The sequence below is a fragment of the Peromyscus californicus genome, unplaced genomic scaffold (assembly GCF_007827085.1).
Source record: "Peromyscus californicus insignis strain IS unplaced genomic scaffold, ASM782708v3 Scaffold_8__1_contigs__length_139910024, whole genome shotgun sequence".
Taxonomy (NCBI): domain Eukaryota; kingdom Metazoa; phylum Chordata; class Mammalia; order Rodentia; family Cricetidae; genus Peromyscus; species Peromyscus californicus.
The window spans coordinates 134,876,073-134,895,156 of record NW_026294606.1 but is presented as its reverse complement, the minus strand read 5'-3'; the positions used below and the strand labels follow the sequence as shown (position 1 = coordinate 134,895,156).

At 46.2% G+C, this 19,084-nt stretch overlaps 1 protein-coding gene across 4 annotated transcripts in view; it reads right to left on the bottom strand.

Moving 5' to 3' along the window:
• The window catches only part of Arhgap10 (Rho GTPase activating protein 10), a 279,570-nt gene that overhangs the window by 231,707 nt on the left and 28,779 nt on the right, over nt 1-19,084 (bottom strand). The window contains exon 2 of one of the 4 annotated variants that reach the window (XM_052727776.1): nt 519-665. The exons of the other annotated variants lie outside the window; for them this stretch is intronic. The gene's annotated coding sequence lies outside the window, so the exon portion shown is untranslated. The remainder of the gene's footprint in view (nt 1-518; nt 666-19,084) is intronic. 4 annotated transcript variants of the gene reach the window in all.

Below are 19,084 nucleotides of genomic sequence, written 5' to 3'. Positions count from 1 at the left end.
GGGCAACGAGAAACGCAAGGCCAGGGACACAAAGGGGCAGCTGAGCAGAGAGCACTGAGGCCTAAGGACCCCGAACCCTCGTCAGAGTGGAGGAAAGAACCAAGTCCTCCACCCAAGCACCACGGCAAGGGTACCCACACATACACACAGCAATTTTTATCCAAAAAATAAAGAGATGCAGGGCCTAAGTAAGAACTGGCACATTTGCATGGCGCGCTGGCCTGCACATGGGAAGATCGCCAAACAGATACCCAAGTCACTACTGTCCATCGTCCATTCCTGGAGGAGCTCCCAGAAAACTCACAGCTGATCAACGTGTCTCTGATAAGTGGAGGGCAGACAGGGCAGCAGCTTCCACACGGCAAACACGAAGCCTTCTATCACAGACAAAACGGCACTGCTCAAAGTCCCAAGACCTACACCACACCTGGTTTATATACCGCACACAGAAGGAAGCTGGAGGGGAGACTACACAAAGCCAAAAACTACAAAGCTAAAATTCCACAAAAACAACTCACTGCTGAAAAGCAGGCTTGCAGAAGGCCTGCTGGGGCTGAGTCCACGCTGGGCTCCAGGACCTGTTCCCAAAGTGAGGTGCTCCGTTGCTCAGTGCGCTGAAGTGCAGGACAAGGCCCTCCCTGCTTCTTTGGCTGGACTGATTCCTTCTTAGGTGATGAAACAGTAATAATAACAGGCAACAATCAGTTGAGTGTGGCACAAGAGTAAAATCTTCAGTTCAGATAGTTATGAAGTACATTAAGCATGCTTAGAGTGGCTGAGCCTCCCACTGTGCCCCAGTTACAAAAATAATAGAGCACACAACGTAAGAAGGAAGAGAACATAAGTACGTGAGACACCTGGTGGCCCAAGTCAACACGTGAGGTCACATGACTTAGATAATCCAGTCTATTTCTTCAGTGAGGCTGAAGACATAAACAGCTCACCTGGCCTATCTTAGATCTTCGTACCCCAAGGCTTTTTATGGAATAGCAATAGCCCATCCATTAGCTCTAACAGCCTCAGGTAAAAGTGGCTTGATGCACACACACCCAGAAGACATATTTCTGCATTTAAAAGATTGGAAAGAAAGATCTACAGAATCAGACGTTAGCACCTTTAGTATTTACCTACTTCTGTGTGGTTTATTACTTAAGAAGTCAGGTTATTTGCTCCCATTTAAGCTACTCTGCCTCTGGAAATACAACATGCAGGGCTCAGCTGAGGGATATATTTACACATATGCGCACACACACAAACTCCCAAATACAAACAAGTTCATATGGGGGACTTCTTTACGTTGAAAAAAGATCTATTATGCTGGTATATTTAAATAATCACCAGCTGAGTGTGCCAGGCTCTGCTGACTCCCCATGAGAGACCTTGACTTGGAAAATGTGGGGATGGGGGTGGGTTTGGGGGGAAGGCTAGCGGATGGGAAGGGAGAAGAGGGGGGAAATCTGTGGTTGGTATGTAAAGTGAATAGAAAATTTCTTAATAATAAAAAAAGAGATAAAAATAATCACGTAAGTTCTTTCTTCAGTATTTCAGTGTCACATGTACATGCACTATTACATTATAAAACAGCTTTATAAATGAACTGGGGTCATGAAACTACAATTAAGACATTAAACAATTATTTTTGAAGTAAGATCCAAAAACCACAGAGAATCAAACAAGAATAATAAAATCCAAGACACTATAAGTTGTTAGTTCGAAGTTTTGCTGAGTTTACTTCAGTTCAATGCATTAGAAGTGTGAGTAAAAAATGGGCAAGAGCCAAGATCATGAGTCCTAAGTCAAAAATCACTGACTTATCCAGTTCTCTGTACTGAAACACTCCATCATGGACATTATAAACAGACAAATCAAAAGGAGGCGGGGCCTGGGGAGATGGCTCAGTCAGTGACGTGCCCCTCCCCCCAGCATAAGTCAAATAAAAGATGGATGCAGCCTGCACATCTGTAATCCCAGCACACGGAGGAAGGGGACAGGAGGATCCACAGTGCTCAGTCGGCAGTTAAGAGTGCTTGCTGTTCTTGCAGGACCAAGTTTCAGTTCCCAGCACCCATATAGTTCATAACCATCCCATCCATAATTCCAGTTCCAGGGGACCTGACACCATTTTCTGAACTCCATGGACACCAGGCACGCATGTGATGCATATGTACATGCAAGCCAAACACTCAAGCACATAAAATAATTAAATCAGCACACACACACACACACACACACACACACGCACACATGCACTCATGCACACACACACTGAAAGGCCAATGTATGTGTGAAAAGATAATTACTGCTGCTCCCAGCCAAAACGTACATTCAAGTTCGAACAGTAAGCTGCTATTACCTTTTCCCCACTAACTGTCAAACCGGCCAACAGTTAATATTAAGTATAAGAGAAGACACACTGGTCAGTGAGGTCACACAGTGTAGACTGCTGCTCTGTAAAGGAAGGCACACCCAGAGAAACGCACCTATGTGTATCAGCAGCTGCATGGAAACATACCAACAGGATCCCTAGTGAAAATCTGGAAACAGCCTTAAAAATCTCACAGGTAAACACACTGTAGAATAATCACACAATGAAATGATACGTTTAAAAATACCCCAGTGATAAGTCAAAATGAGATAATTTCTAAAGCATGGCTTTTTCTCTTAAAATATAGTTTGCTATCACTTTCATAAAGCTTTAAAATATTTGTATTTCTTACAAAGGTGTGTGTGATAAAAGTATAAAATATGTGTGGCAATGCTACACCCCAATTCTAGGATAATGGTTCCTTCTTCCAGAAAGGGACAGAAGGGGATGTCCAGGGGTCTTCCGCCTGGGGTGATGTTCATCTCATATACTGGGAAGATATTTTTGACACAGATCCTTTAAATATTTAGATCTGTGCAGACTTGGGAATTTATTATAATTTTCTACACAAGTAGTAAAATGTTCCATCAAAAAGAAAAGAATTAATGCAACTTGACTAAAATCTTATTCAAAAGAGGATTAGAAGAAAACTGCTAGTGTGTGGCGTTCGTACTAGTTAGCGAGTGTGAGCTCCACAGCCACACTCACAAGACACGCCCAAGTACTTGCTTAAAGAACTGGACAAGCAGTTAGGAAAAGATTCAATCATTATTCTACTCATCTCCATGTAGTTTTAAATATATATAGTCGTGTGTTTAAATATCTGTATGAATAGTTATCAATAATACACCAGGTTGGCTCGTCAATAGAGAATAAACTTTCCACCAGATAACCCAACTTTCTGCTGTCCAGAGAGGCTCTGTGACATGTGGTCCAGGCTGCCCTCAATCTCAAGAGTCCATTGCCTCAGCCTGCTAGGTACTGTGAGAACAAGCATATGCAACCACATATGACTAGACAGCTTTTTTTTAAAAACAATAAATTTTTTTTAAAAAAAAAAAAAAAAAGGCATTTTAGGAGTTATGGACCAAATGTCTATGTTCCCACAAAATTCCTAAATTGAAGTCCCAAACACCGCCCCCCACCCCGCCCTCATGGGATGGAGACTGTGGGAAGTGGTTAGAGGTAAATGACATGATGAGGGGGCAGAGTGGCACCACAGTAATGGAATTAGTGTCCTCACATGGGGGATACAGTGATGAGTGTGAGCTAGGAAGGGGTCCCACCCCAAACCAAGCATATTAGGGCACCTAGATCTTGACCTTCCCAGCCTCCAGAATCCTAAGAGCTAAGTGCCTGCTGTTTTTATGCCATACCCAACCCAGTCTGTGGTACTGTGTTATAGCACCCAGATCAGACTAAGACAATGGGACTTAAAAAGAACTCTCTGGGGGTTGGGGATTTAGCTCAGTGGTAGAGCGCTTGCCTAGCAAGCACAAGGCCCTGGGTTCGGTCCTCAGCCCTGAAATAAAAAGAGCTCTCTGTTCATAAATAACACGTCTTTCTGAGGTGCTGGGAAAGCTCCTGATGTGAGCAGGAGTGCATGCCTGTAATCCCAGCACTCCAGAGACTCACGGGACCAGCCTGGGCTACAGAGTGAAACTCAAGAAACAAGAAAGGGAGCCCTTCCTGGCCAACAAGACTCTCATATACCATTTGAATCCTGGCCCCTGTGCCAGTGTCTCTGAATTAGTATTAGATCTGTAATGTATTTAGGAAAGTCTCCAATGGGAAAGGAAATCTAAAAGGACTCAGCTCTGATATCATCTAACTATGTGGCCCTACATGGCCAGTTATCTGCCTACACCATGACAGAAAACATGAGTCTGGTCCAGGTAATCTAGATCTTTTCCTATTTCTGAATAAGATACATCAGGAATAGACACCTCTCACTTAAAATATATGGAGGGCATAGTCAGGTGGCACTGGAGTGTATAAAAACACGTTCACAAAACATTGCTTAGAAAATTATACCATGCTAAATTTAAGACGGCAGTTCTATCCATTTCCACTTTTCAAGGGCTTACTCACAAAAAGGTGGGGCTTCGGGGGGGGGGGGGGGGCTCCTCCAAAAGGCAGGCCTAACTGTGCCTGTCACTTGGCTCAGGAAAATGCCATTAGCTGAAGAAAGCAGCCACCACTGCTACAAAAAGACTTACAGCCTCACTGTCCTGTATTAACTGACAGTGTGACTCTGTGAGGGACTGTCCAGATGTTATAGAGACAGACACAGTGAATAAGGAAACGTCAGCCTCCCAAGCATGCTCGGCTTTCCTGATGCCGTAAGGACTGCCCAGACAACTGATAATTACAACTCACAGTGAAGTACCTCAGGATGCATTTCCCCACTTTTATCAAAACATTTGCTGAGATGGTACAGAGTATGTATTAGCCACTGCTCAAATGACACACAGAGAACACTGCTGAGTGCACAGGGTGAAGGAGTCGGGCACCAAGAGTGAGGTGGGCGGGTCTGCCCTTTGTGGCTCCGCGAGGTTTGCACACACAGGCACCTCAACATTCCTTTATGCTTTCACGTGGCTTTGGACAGGCTTCAAAGTGCCTACTCTAAAACCAAAAACAAGAGCGCAGCGCTGGTGTGAGATCTTAGAGGTGTGTCAGGCTCGTGGAGACAAGAAAAGACACATGTTAAACAGCCAGTAAACCGAAAGTAAATTCTCGTCAAGTTTGATGGAAGGAAATGGTTGGGTTTAAAATGTATTCTCTTTATCTCGAACCCTATCAAAGGCAGGGTCTTCCTGCACTTCCTAAACCACAGCCCCTCAGTCCAAAGACCTGTTCCTCACGATATCCCAAGGACAAGACTGTTTCCCAGAAGGAAGTATGGTCACTCTACTATTATCAGTGTGCCTGTTATCAGAACAGTCAGGGCTGTCACTGACTGGCTCCCTAGGTCGTGTACACAAGGTGACAAGATTTATGGTCACTGGTCATGAGGCCAGGAGGCCTTGGTCAAGAAGAAACTGGTCCTAAGAGTTGATCCCAGGGAAGCAAGGAGGCAGTAAGCTTGAACATGAGACAAAATGCCCTAGAGGTGGTACTGAGGTGAGACCAAATGAGATTTACTTCATTCTATTCCCACACACCAAACTACTGCCTTCCCGCCCCAGCCATCGGGGCTCATCCTATGCCTGGTGAGCTCAGCCCCAATTCCTTAGCTGCTATTCACCCCTGCCGGCCACTGGCTCTGCTCCCGCCCCGCCCATTCCTATCACTCCACCCACGCCAAAGGATGATCCCTGGTTACCTCCCCAAACTCTGGCTCCTCCCTCTGCTGATGTTTTACTCTGGAGGTTTCCAATGTTGAAACTCTTCCTTCTTAATCCTGTTTACACCCATCTTTACTCACCGAAACATTCTGGGCCAAGTGTCTCTCAGGAACCAGTTAGCAAAAGAAAAAGAAAAAAAAAAAAAAGTAATAGTACTTCCCCTGAAAGGTATCCCACCTGGCCCTGCAGCCTCAAACTCCTCTCTCAATTCCAGAACTCTGTTAGAGCCTCATCGGCTTTCATTTTGGCTACTGGTTAAAGAAAGAGGTGAGTGTAGTGAGCAAAAGATTAAACTTCCCGGGCACCGGGATCAGCACTCCAAGCCCTTCCGGACATAGAAGAGAGTGCTCAATAACAAAGGAGTGACTTACAATTCTGCCAAGAACTGAAGCCAAGAAGCTAGTGTGCACAGCACTGAGTCCAAGGAGGTCAGGAGTGTGACCTTCGTGGGGGCAGTATCAGAGCAGGGAGAGCCGAGCAGACTCTGGGGGTCAGGAGGAGAGGGAGACAATCAGATGCGGACTGTCTCTGTGTACTAGTCTGACTTTGAACTGGTGACCATCTAACTAACTTCGGTCTCTCAAGGCCCAGTTCAAGCACGTACTGCCAGGCTCAGCCTTGTTTTTTGTTTTTGAAAGGGAGCCCTCCTTAACATGGCTGAAACTGACCCGGAATCCTCAAAAACCTGGGCCTTGGCCGGGAGTGCAGCTGGGACTCAGGACTCCATGATGAAATCCAGCTCCAAATGCTACAACTCCTTCCTACTGCTGTTTCGTGGACTTTCCCCGCTTCTGCTCCCAGTGATGGGAAAGCATCCTGGTTCAGAGAAGAAAGAGTAACTGGAAAGAGAAGAAGAAATTCTCCCCACTACCACAACCCAGCTTGTTCCCAGTCTCAGGGTCGCTGGCAATGCAAGGGGAAATGCTAGTGTTTCCAGACTCAGGAATATGTGACAATCAGTGACATGCCTGGCCTCTGCTCCCGCTAACACCAATGCACAACAGCTATCTGACAGAATAAAACTGCTTGCACGCTCCCTGGCTCTGTCCACAGTCCAGGGTCTCTCTGCCCTTCTCTGAACAGGGAAAAACAGGGAGACAAACCTTTCAAATGATCCACCCCAGAAAAGTTCTTGCCAATAAATATGGACAAACTGATCTTAATCTTCTTTCTTTCTTCTAAGATTTATTTTACGTGTATAAGTGTTTTGCTCGTATGTATGTCTGTGTACCACCTATGTGCCAGGTGCCCACGAAGAGGGAATCAGATCCCCCGGAACTGGAATGAGACAAGCCTCCACATGGGTGCTGGAAATTGAACCTGGGTCCTCTGCAAAAACAAGTGCTCTTAACTACTGAGCCATCTCTCCAGCCCATAACCTCAATTTTCAAAACGCCAGAAAACAAGTTTGTCCGGTAAAAGGAGTTCGTACAGTTTTTTTTTCCTAGTAGCTAGACTTAATTTTTATTCATTGATAAATTGTGAAAAGAGGGAGTGGTTTGCATACCTAGAGGTTAAGGAAATAATCATCATTTAATAGTCACCTATGAGCCAAACCTCTGTGATGATTTCATGGGGCACAATCGTCTATATATGAAGTGACAACCAACTCTCCACACTGACTATCGACGTATGGAATCACGACTGTCCACACTGACCATCACATATGAAATGATGACTGTCCACACTGACCAAAAGCAGCAAATAAGGATAGAAGGAAAATCAAAGTCCTATCCTCCTAGGGGTGAATGTTTTCATTAGGATTTCATACAACTGTGTTTATGGGAAAGACATTATGTTTAGGTGGCTCCTAGCTCATGTCATTTATGTCCTTGGATGTCATACATCCTTTTCAGGAATGGCCAAGGAGCACCTTAGCCACAAACATTCTCTTTACAATATTCCCATTCTGAACATTATACACCACTGATTTCAGCCTTTGAAAACAGTTGGAGTGGGGTGCGGCAATGAAAGCCAACTGCAACTCCATCAGTATCTGGGACCAAAGAGCAAAAAGATGCCAAACCCAGTACAAGGAGGGCAGGCAAAGGCCCACACTACCATCTAAAAACCAAGGGCCAATCAAAGAGGGACACTGAGGTCCTGTGATTTTATTTTTACATTATGTAATACTTCAAAAGGCATAAGCTGATACCTCAATCTTATGACTTAATCCTAAATATCCTGGGACCCAAACAGGTCCTGTCACTCTTCCCCTATGGCTTGGTGCATTTATTTCCAACTATCAGGAACAGATTATCAATAAACTTTATTATCTGGGGACCAACTGCAGTGTCTGGCATACATGACAAAATCTTCTCTGTCTTTAAATAACTCAAGAATGTGCTCAAAGCAACCAGCAAGTCTCTATACATGAATTTCCCAGAAGTCTCTTCTGTCCTGCTTGCAAACTACTCTGGCCTTCTGAGCAAGTCCTAACAAATTCTACACAGAGCAGGCATGCTGCAATCAGACATTAGCAGTGGGGAAGCCAGTGAGTACACACAGCTTTATAAGGCCCATTCCAGCCATCTGACCCCAAGACCTACACACAGTTCTCCCATAGCAGATTCCACAGCTTCAGTTCTTGTGGAGGTAAGAACTCTTTCTGCTGACAACCATTGCCACCGTATTCTCTCAGGAGCAGCCACAAGAAGAACATATTCCTGGAAATATACTTAGTTCCATGCAGATAATAAAAATCCATGTGCCACATCAAAATGTCACTAGAACTCCTCAGGTGATATCATACCTCCATGAAATCATAAGGAATCACACTCCTCATGATCAGGATTAACACACCCAAAACTTGATCCTTTAACGATTATACAGACTTCACAAAGAACAGTAATTTCAGAGCCAAATCTTTATATGACCACACCCTGCTCACAAACTGCAAAACAAATTTCCTAAGCCAGTTACCACAGGACATTTGCAGGGCACTGGGAGAAAGGAGGGGGGAGGGAGGGAGGGAGGGAGGGAGAGAGGGGGAGGGAGGGGGAGGGCATTGGAAGCTATGACTTCAGCATCTTACCCTCTATACTTCAAGGTCACAAAGAAAAATTAAGCAAGAAAAACTATCCAGTAATTTTTTCAAAATTATTCACAGTACATCAAAACTGCTATCACCAAACAGCCAGTTTTTACCTCAGAAATTACATTTAAAACAGACACCTAGAATTCGGCAATATGTATGAGGAACTATACAAATCAGACCTAGTTTTGTGTTTCTGAAAACTTGGCTTCAACTGAAAACAGCCAGATATTTACTTTGCTCTCATACACAGTGGCAGATGCTCATAGGAAATCTAGAGTAGTAATTTTATGCCGGTTGGTTAAGAAAACTCTACATCTTGGAGATGAAACACAAGCCATTAATAATATTTTACTTAGTAAAATAGTTAGCGTGTCAAAATCATTCTGACACAGCAAGTCCTATTACTGTCTTGTTTAAGAAGGGACACAGAAGAAATAAATGGCCTCACAGTAGAAGCACAGGTGAGCTCTGGGCAAGAAGCATCCAAGTTGTAAAAGCTGCTCCCTGTCCCTTAACGCACACATTCAGACACCCCCAGTATGAAGGGAGATCCCACATCAGGTCCACTATGAGCAGTAGCCCAGTGTGGACAAAAACTAAGCATTCATCTGGGCATGGAGAATCAGGAGACTCATCGCCCACAGCCTGGGCTGTCAAGATGCCTCCACAGGTAAAATGCTTGTTACAGTCTGAGCTTGATCCTGGAAAGATGGAGAAAACTGACTCCACAAAGATATTCACATATGCTCTGTGGCGTGCACATACATACCTATACATGTTCACATGCCTACGCGCGTGCAGAGAGAGAGAGAGAGAGAGAGAGAGAGAGAGAGAGAGAGAACAGTAATAAATTAAATGAAAACTTACAAAAAGAGGTTAAGGCTAGGATAGGCAAAACCCCTGTTAAAAAAACCATGTACGTGCCTAAGAAACCGAGGCAGGCTGGTCCTAAGATCACCAGCAAACTGTTCCCTAATCTTGTGGGATCGGAGTGTCAAAACTAAGATGGAAGTATTCCCGTGTTCCCGTCTCAATCTTCAGAATTCCCTAAGGTGGAGGAGGAAGGCTGACCCCATCCACAACCCACGCTACTTTGTGTCCCTGCCTCTCCAGGCTCCACAGCATAGCAGGCCACTGTTGGGCTCCCTCAGAGTGAGCCTCACTGGCAGTCTCTGTGGGGCATCAGCTGGCCGGCCGGGCCAGGCCTGCCTCAAGCCTGTCCCTGCCTCTTGTCATCCTGTGTGAAGTTCCTCCCTGGCTGCAGCCAGCCACAAGAGGCTGACCTGTCACAACTTCAGGTACTTCCTTCTCTCTGAAGGACACACAGTGACTTCCCCCTTCCGTGGTCCCTCTCTACAGATCCCTGTGGTGAGATGTGGTTCATCTGAGCAATTCTAGCCGCGTCCTTCCTGAGGTCCAACCAAGTGCGTTTTGTGATAAGCTTACATTCCACCAGGTCACTTTTTCCTCCCAGGAAGGTGGTGCAGCCAGACACCTGGTTACTAAAGAATTTGTCACCTAAGTCCTCCTGCTGGCTTACCAAGGAATCCTAGACAAGATCCACCACACTCCCCAATGGACTTGGAGCCACAGGAAGGACTGAGTGAAATAAATGTCAATGTTATAATTTACAGGTAGTTCACACAAACCCCTCCCCCACTTGGTGACAGCCTGCTCTCACCAGGGATGGAACATGAGGTCTCACACAAGCTAAATACACACTTTATCAACAAGTTTTAGCTTTTAATCTTATAGTTATGCTCCAAATGTTCTAAATGATCCTACATCACTTTGAATAATAGGGAAGAAACTAAGTGTTATCTATGACCATTCATTACAAAATAGTTACAAACTGATAAGGGGACAGGACACTGTGGCAATATACTACAATGCCATCACTTAGAGGTACGGAGCTCCAAGTCTAAGTGACTTATCTCACTTTTAGTTCGGCAAGACTATAAGGGTGAAGGACCTAAAGAATTACCACAAAATTACTAGTGTCGTTTTCAATAAATACATCTATATTGTTCCATTTAAACTACAGGATAGTAGGAGATTAAATTGGGAAACACAAGATTACAATATTCAGACTCATGTAAAGCTCAGACATTAAAAGGCTGGGCATGGTGGTACATGCCTTGAATCCTAGCACTTGAGAGGCAGCGGCAGAGGCAGCCTGGTCAGCACAGTGAGTTCCAGGCTAATGCAGGACTGTATAATGAGAACCAGTGGAGGGGGGAGCATTAAAATTTAAAGGCATAAAAAATTACATGGAGCTTTCTTTACAACACAGGATACACAAAAACTTTTTCAGAAGGAAACTGCTTGAATTCAGTTTAAAAACTGAGGTCTTCCCCAGAACAGTTTCTGTCCACGGGGTCTCCAACTCCAGGCTACAAGCTGAAGGAAGCCCAGGCCACCTGGACAGCCTTCCTCTTACCACCTTCCTGGGTGCACACACAGCAGCAGCCAGCTCTCACCAGCATGCACTCTTAACACAAGCCGGTGCGCATGCGCGCGTGCACACACACACACACACACACACACACACACACACACACACACACACACACGGCAGCAGCCTGCTCTCACCAGCATGCACTCTTAACACAAGCCGGTGCGCATGCGCGCGCGCACACACACACACACACACACACACACACACACACACACACACACACACACACACGGCAGCAGCCAGCTCTCACCAGCATGCACTCCTAACACAAGCCGCTGCAGCCACAGCCACAGCTTCTTCCCCACAGTTGTGTTACCATTCTTGGTAGTCTCTCCTGATCAAAAGTCATCCCAGGCTTCCCACTGCCCACGGTGGAGTGCCTGCCTTCCCACTGCCCACGGTGGAGTGCCTGCCTTCCCACTGCCCACGGTGGAGTGTCCACTCCTGAGGCTCGTCAGTGTTTGTGCAACAGGGCAGCACAGAACACATGTGGGCATCCTGGCTGTCCAATGAACACAACAACTCTGCTCCAACACTTTCAGCTCTGGTGTTTCAGTTTCAGCTTTTCCAAGAGGAACCTGTAGAGCAGCAGCATCCACATCACCAGGAACTTGCTAGAAATGTTCCTTCGAGCACAGACCAAGAGAAACAGCTGGGCTAGCAGAGGCTCTGAGACAGGAAGAAGACAAGAACGCCTGTCCTGCAGACATGCTCCGGGCGGACCTGCTCAGTCGCCAGAGCAGAGTCTGCACTTCCTCTTCCACCTCTGTGTTCAGAAGCCCCCCCCCCTCAGCTACCCAACCCCTACCTGCCCTTCAGAGCCCTTTCCTCCTCCCCCAGATCTCTAAAGGCTCCCCATCATCTTTCAACTCCACCTGAACTAATTCCACGTATTTGACGCTAATTAACCGACAATGGAGCTGACAACCCAGAGCACCTGAGGCCAGGGTTACAACAGACTGCAGAAAGATCCATATTTAGGAAAAAAAAGAGGCAGCCATGAACCTGGTGTTGAAGAAGACTCTGAGGCTACATACCCAGGCAAGAAATTTTTCAATTAGCAATGGCCTCTGAATAGTTCCTAGGAGAAAGCAACTGCCAAGTACTACGAACTTCTCTAGGACGGCATTCTCAACCAGTGGGTCCAACGACCCCTTCACAGGGGTCGCCTAAGGCCATCAGAAAACACAGATACTCACATTACGATTCATAACACTAGCAAAATTACAGTTATGAAGTAGCAACGAAAATTATAGTTTTATAGTTGGGGGTCACCACAACATGAGGAACTGTATTAAAGGGTCGCAGTTTTGGGAAGGCTGAGAACCACTGCTCTAGGGTTTGCATCCAGACACACAGAAAAGAGACTGCAGCAGACTGGACAGACTACAGCCAGCACAACACCTTATTGGTGGTGTTTTGGTTCTGTGTGTGTGTGTGTGTGTGTGTGTGTGTGTGTGTGTGTGTGTGTGTGTGTCTGAGACAAGGAAGCTTTACATTGTCACCGAGATGGGCCTAGAACTCTTGGATGCATCGGGCTGGCCTTGAACTCAACTCATTTCTTACGATCTGCTTCAACCTCCAGGGAGGAAGGATTACAGGGATGAGCTATCAAGCCTTGCCTAACACCAACTTTTTTTTTCAAGGTCTCACTATGTTAACTCTGGCTGGCCTAGAACTCACTATGCAGACCAGACTGGCCTCAAATTCACAGAGATCTGTTTGCATCCGGGTCCTGAGTGCTGTGCTAGGCCACTGTGCATGGACAGAGGCAGCAACTTTTAACCAGTGTTTTCATGACAAGTTCTCGGCAGGCATAGTGGATTTCCATCGATTAGGTCAGAGTGGTAGCACATTAGAAACACAAGCATTGTTTTCCCAGAATCCCAGCTATACTTATACCAGACAATAAAGGACAAAAAAACTTCCTGCCAATCAAAACTGGTGACATCCACCATATGACAAACAATACCCATCACTCACTCTCTTCATGCCAACTTAAGGAAACTTATTAGATTAGTTGGCTTTCCATCACTGTCACAAAATAACAGAAAAATCAAGTCAAAAGATGATTTATTTTGGCCATTTCATTCCAAGGTTAGACTGCTCCACTGCCCTTGGTCCTGTGGCAGGACAGAACACCACGGTAGAAGAAAACAGAGCAGCGCTGCTGACCCTGTGGCAGCCTGAGGCAGGCCACTTCCTCCAGACCTACCACCTCCCACTGTCTATCTGCCCTCAATGGCTCAATCCACGCAGGAGCTTAGAGTGACCCAGCACCTCTGAACACTGCCGCCCAGAAGCAAGCTCTGGAGACACTCTCAACACTCACCAAAACCATTTCAAATCCAGTTTTTGTAAATGCCTAAGCCACAAGTCCACGTGTTTCAGATCATTTTGTTCCTCTTGGGCCTCTAGAGGACCTCCAGGCCATCTTCGCTGCTGAGGGTCTGACCCCCAAGGTCCTTTTCGAGTTCCAAGATTTCCACTTCTAAGACTCCTCCTGGCCTAGAGGAAATAAACCTTGTTTTCAGAAATAGGTTTGCTAAAAACACACAAACAACCATAAGAGCCGAGGCAAAAGAGGCCATACACTACTAAAAGAAATCCCAAGCAGAGAATCCTCCCCTAACACCCCACAATTCACCTTGCTAGTGAGAGAAGCAGTTTGTCGGTGTGAGAGGGAGTCGCCAGTACAGCCCTGTCAGAGGCTACATCTCCAAGCCTTTGGGTCAAGATGAGGAGGATTTTGAAATTCATTCCATCCAGCCACAGAGCTCTTAATTCCACCAGCAAAGCAAGAAAACCCAGTTTCTTAATGCTAAGGAACATGAGTACAGAACTGAGATGGCCTGCACATCCACGATCAGCAGTTTGACACCAGTGCTGTGCACGCACACTCAGGGTGGCTGACACCAGTGCTGTGCACGCACACTCAGGGGCGGCTGACACCAGTGCTGTGCACGCACACTCAGGGCGGCTGACACCAGCGCTGTGCACGCACACTCAGGGCGGCTGACACCAGTGCTGTGCACGCACACTCAGGGCGGCTGACACCAGTGCTGTGCACACACACTCAGGGGCGGCTGACACCAGTACTGTGAACTCACACTCAGGGCGGCTGACACCAGTGCTGTGCACGCACACTCAGGGCGGCTGACACCAGTGCTGTGCACGCACACTCAGGGCAGCTGACACCAGTGCTGTGCACGCACACTCAGGGTGGCTGACACCAGTGCTGTGAACTCACACTCAGGGCTGCTGACACCAGTGCTGTGCATGCACACTCAGGGCGGCTGACTACGACAGCTGTAAGTGCGTCACACACTCTGCTGCCAAGTCAAACTCTGCAGTTTTTCTGGCCTGGCCAAACACAGAGACCCAGAATCCCAACGTGACTGCAGTCAACAGGGAGAGAAGACAAGCTTCTGACCATACACACCACACACCAAGCATTCACTCCGGTATCACTGCCCTTGTGGATCAGAACAAGCCCAAAGTGTGCTTTTAGCCTCACAACAGCAAGAGTGAGTCTGGGTTTTGATGTAGTCTACGTTCCTGAGCTCCCCAAAAACACCATCAGTCCCAATGAGGAGCACGTGCTTCTTATCAAACCAGCAGCTGCAGCACAGCTCCGAGTTAGCCCGGCTTAAGCAAGCATAAGCAAGGAAGTGAAGGGTCTGGAAAGCCTCCCTTTCGCCGTTTATCCAATACCCCACAGCGTGGCTGCCCAGGCTGCTGGCTGTCTGGGAGCACCACAAGGCATTCCTGAGAGGGGAAGCAGGACTCACGCGGGAACAGCTATAAACATTCAGCCAATGACATCTGCAAAAGTCAACTTTCTCTGTGCAGTCTGCATCTGTGGCCCAGGGGCACCCACAGACGACAAGGCACCCGCAACATAGAAAGTGCTGTGCAGAGACCTAAAAGTGCAGGAAGAGGCAGCTTTATATGATCAAAAGTATGAGAAATTGCCAAAAACTTCTCCATCGGGGAAACTGTGGAAAGTGACATTCAGGGCCTAGATTCAAGTCTGAGTTTTGTGTCCAATGTCACTGTGTTCAATATAACTTTTCAAACATCGGTTCCCTAATAAGAAAAATGGGTACTGTAGCAACAGTATGGGCCTAACAAACGTTCTACATACACCTCAAGACAAAACCTAATGCACAATAAGCATTCTATTAGGGTCAACAATGCCACCAACTTCAAGACTGGAGGTACTGCATTTGACAAGGTGTTTCACATCCTTTCCCTATATGCAGAAGGGAGCAGAGACCCATGTTCCACAGGAAGACTAAAGCTTACTGCTTAGCTTATTTGTAGTCAATGAGCCACAAAGCCACAAATAAGCCCAGGTAGATACCTGGAACTATCTAGACAACCAATCTAGTCGAATCAGGGAGCTACAGGTTCAGGAAGAGATCTTGTCTCAAAAAATAAGGTGGAGAGCTACTGAAACAGACACCTGACATCAACCTCTAGCTCTACAAATACATACACACAGGGACATTCTCATTCATATTCATTCTCTCTCTCTCTCTCTCTCTCTCTCTCTCTCTCTCTCTCTCTCTCTCTCTCTCTCTCTCTCACCCCCCCCTCCCTCAAGCAGGAAAGGGCTGTGGCAACCCATTAAGGGGCATATAGGTAAGTAAAGGACATGTAACCAAGTACATGCTGTTGAGGAACTCTGTAATGACAAAATATTTATTGTCTCTGCCTCTGTGCAAGCTGAGGAGAAAGCGTGTGTACGAACACACGTGTGTATACACACACACACACACACACACACACACACACACACACACACACAGCGTCATGTGAGTTTATGCAATCTTCCCAAACAAGCTCTGTAACTCCTAGGTGGCCTCAGGCCACAACACAAAAAAAGTGTGGGCCAAGAAGGTTGAGAATAAATAAATATGTATGCAACAGAATGGAGAAAATTAGAAAGAAATAAGTAAAGCTGTGATCTCAAAAATCCCTTGAATAGAACCGTCATCCTAAAGCAGACACAAACTCAGGCTAAGTCCTCCTCCTACACACTGCTATGTGCACGACAAAGCATCGAAGGACACTGGCTATCTGAAGCAAGGAATGTGGCCATGTAGACTCCACCAAGAAAGAGTTCATGGTTACCCAGCCTGGTGAACTTAAGATTTGAGCTGGAGAATCCAGGACAAATTAGGTCAGGAATGGTGAACAGGAACGGAGTGTCTGCTTGGTCTGACCAAAGAATTTACACCAAGTTTATGAGAACAGTCCACACCAATACAGGACTAAGTTCCTGTCAGGTGTGTCACATGCCTTAGAGACAGTAACTCATCTCATTCCCACAACCACCTTTGAATGCTCCTCACGCCATCTGGCAGCTAAGGAAACTGGGGCACAGACAGGCCAGGATCTTGCCCAAGCTCACACAGCAGACACAGCCAGCCGGGAGTCACCCAGACAGTGGGGTTCCCAGGCCCACACTCCCGGCTGATACACACCACCCAAGCAACTGCAAACCACATTCCAGGCTGTGCTCTAGAGCTGACCAAGAACCACTCAATGGGTAGAAGAAAGCCATTCTAGCAAGGGGCTTCACCAGCTCCACACTTGGCAGCATCTCAGTGGGAGGCAGAGAACAAACGCCATGCTCCTCCCCCTTCACCTGGCTGGATGGTCGGCCTATCACTCCACTGGACCCCAGGCTTTTACTACTCACAGCGCATGCTTTTTAACAGACTGTTTTAAACTTCACCAAGAAAAAACATGATTGTTTTCAAACCCTTATTTGGAAGATCACAGTAACCCTGGAAACCACATACCAGAAAATACTGCCATGTCAGTGTGTTCCATCATAACTCAGAACGCAACATCTCAGCCCACACAGGGACCTGAGCTGCTTCCAAGACGACTTAACATTGCTTCCCAAGCCAGCCCTGAGCAGCTGGGATCCTACAACACGAGGCCTGCCACTGGCCACTTTACTATGCAGGGGAACGGATCAAGCCTGGCCAAAAGCTGTTTCATAAAAAAAAAATACTTCTCTTCCCAAGTGATAAACATACAGGACAGAGCAAAATTCAAACCTGGGATGAACTAGGCAGAATTACTGTGAAACTCTGTGAAGTTGGGGGGAGGGGGTCCTTTATACACCCATAACTACCCACAAAGTAAGGTCACACCGGTCCACAATCAACATGCGTACTTTTAACCTTTGTGTGTATGGTACTAGAGATCAAACCCATGGCCTCACATCCACAAAGCACATGCTCTTCTGTGTAATCCCCAGACTCATTCTTCTAAATGTTTTCAATGAGCCCAATTTTTCTTTTTAATGACAGGATCCCATTAACCAGACTGGTCTCTGTTAAACAGCCTGAGAATGACCCTGAACTCCTAATCCTCCTGCCTCTACCTGGGGGGGGGGGGGGGGGTGTGTTATAGGGAGGAGCCATCATGTATGTTTATGCAGTACTGGGGACTGAAACCAGGACTTCCTGCATGTTAGCCAAGTCCTTTACCAGCTAAGCTACCTACTCAGCCCCAAGGACGCTATCTTATGCTAAAAACACACCGCTTCCACCAACAAACCAAAGGAAGCACATGCCAAGACACTTGCCAGATCTTGCACACGATATATTCCTTTTTAACCACTCAATTACACAATGTGGGTCTGTCTAAATCTTTCCTCGTCAATTATAAAGGAGTCCCACCTAACTGCCTCCATGCTGCTTTTGGAGCATTAATCAGCTCCGCCCACCCAATGACTCAGAGTAAAATATAAAGAGATATGAACAGCTGCACTTATCCACCACACCAAAATAGCTTTCAGGAAACCAAGCTTCATTTGGAAAACTGCATTCAGTAACCCTGCTCAACTGCAGAGAGTATGCTGGAAAAGTTCTAATTAATAAGGAAAATGCCTGGAAATGCTCTATTTATAGAGTACATATTTTCTCCTAGAAGTCAACAAGTTAAATAATGCTGTGACCATTTGTACCCTAGGAGTTCACACTGACTTTTACTTAGAGTTCTCAGAGTGATGCAGGATTGCTAAGGCTTTGTCACCAGCTGAGGAGCATTCTGGGAGGAATCAGCATCAGTCACCACCATGTGGCACGTCTGCACTCAGACGGGAAGTCCATAAGCCTGTTCTCATTCTTCCTTTCAGGCTGCTTCTCACTCCTACCTCGCCACCAACTTCTGATCTATGCGTACAACTGTGGTTTTAAAAAAACAGTAAGAATAAAAGCAGAGCTAGAGAGATGCCTCAATCAATAAAATGTCTGCACAAGAAGAAGGACCAGAGTTCAGGTCCCCTCTCCCGGGATGGCAACACATCCTATACCCCAGCACTGAGAAGGGACAGAGACAGCCAGCTAACTAACGTGATAAGCCTTATCTCAAAAAAACTAAAGGTAAGGCTAGCGTAATGAATGAATGAATGAATGAATGAATGAATGAATGAATGTGATTTTTAAGGGGGATTTTTTTCTCCTGAAGGAAAGGTGGAGAGCAATCTACAAAGGACATTGATATCAACTGTCAACTTCAGGCCTCTATGTGCATCTGCACAGACACATACTAACAGGCACAACACATACCAAAAGGAAAACAAACCTGGTGTATTTGGCAAGTAGTATAACTCAGTGGTTAAAAAAAAGTTCAGCATGCTCAAAGATCTGAGCTCAGTGCCCAGTGCTACCAAAACAAAACCTAGTAACGGAGGGGAGAAATTCAGAACAGGCCTAAGCAACGCAAACTTTTCAAAAGTGCTGTGAGCATTAGCTCAGCACTGAAATGTCTGCCTATCACCAAGGTCCTGGCTGGATGATGATAGATAGATAGATAGATAGATAGATAGATAGATAGATAGATAGATA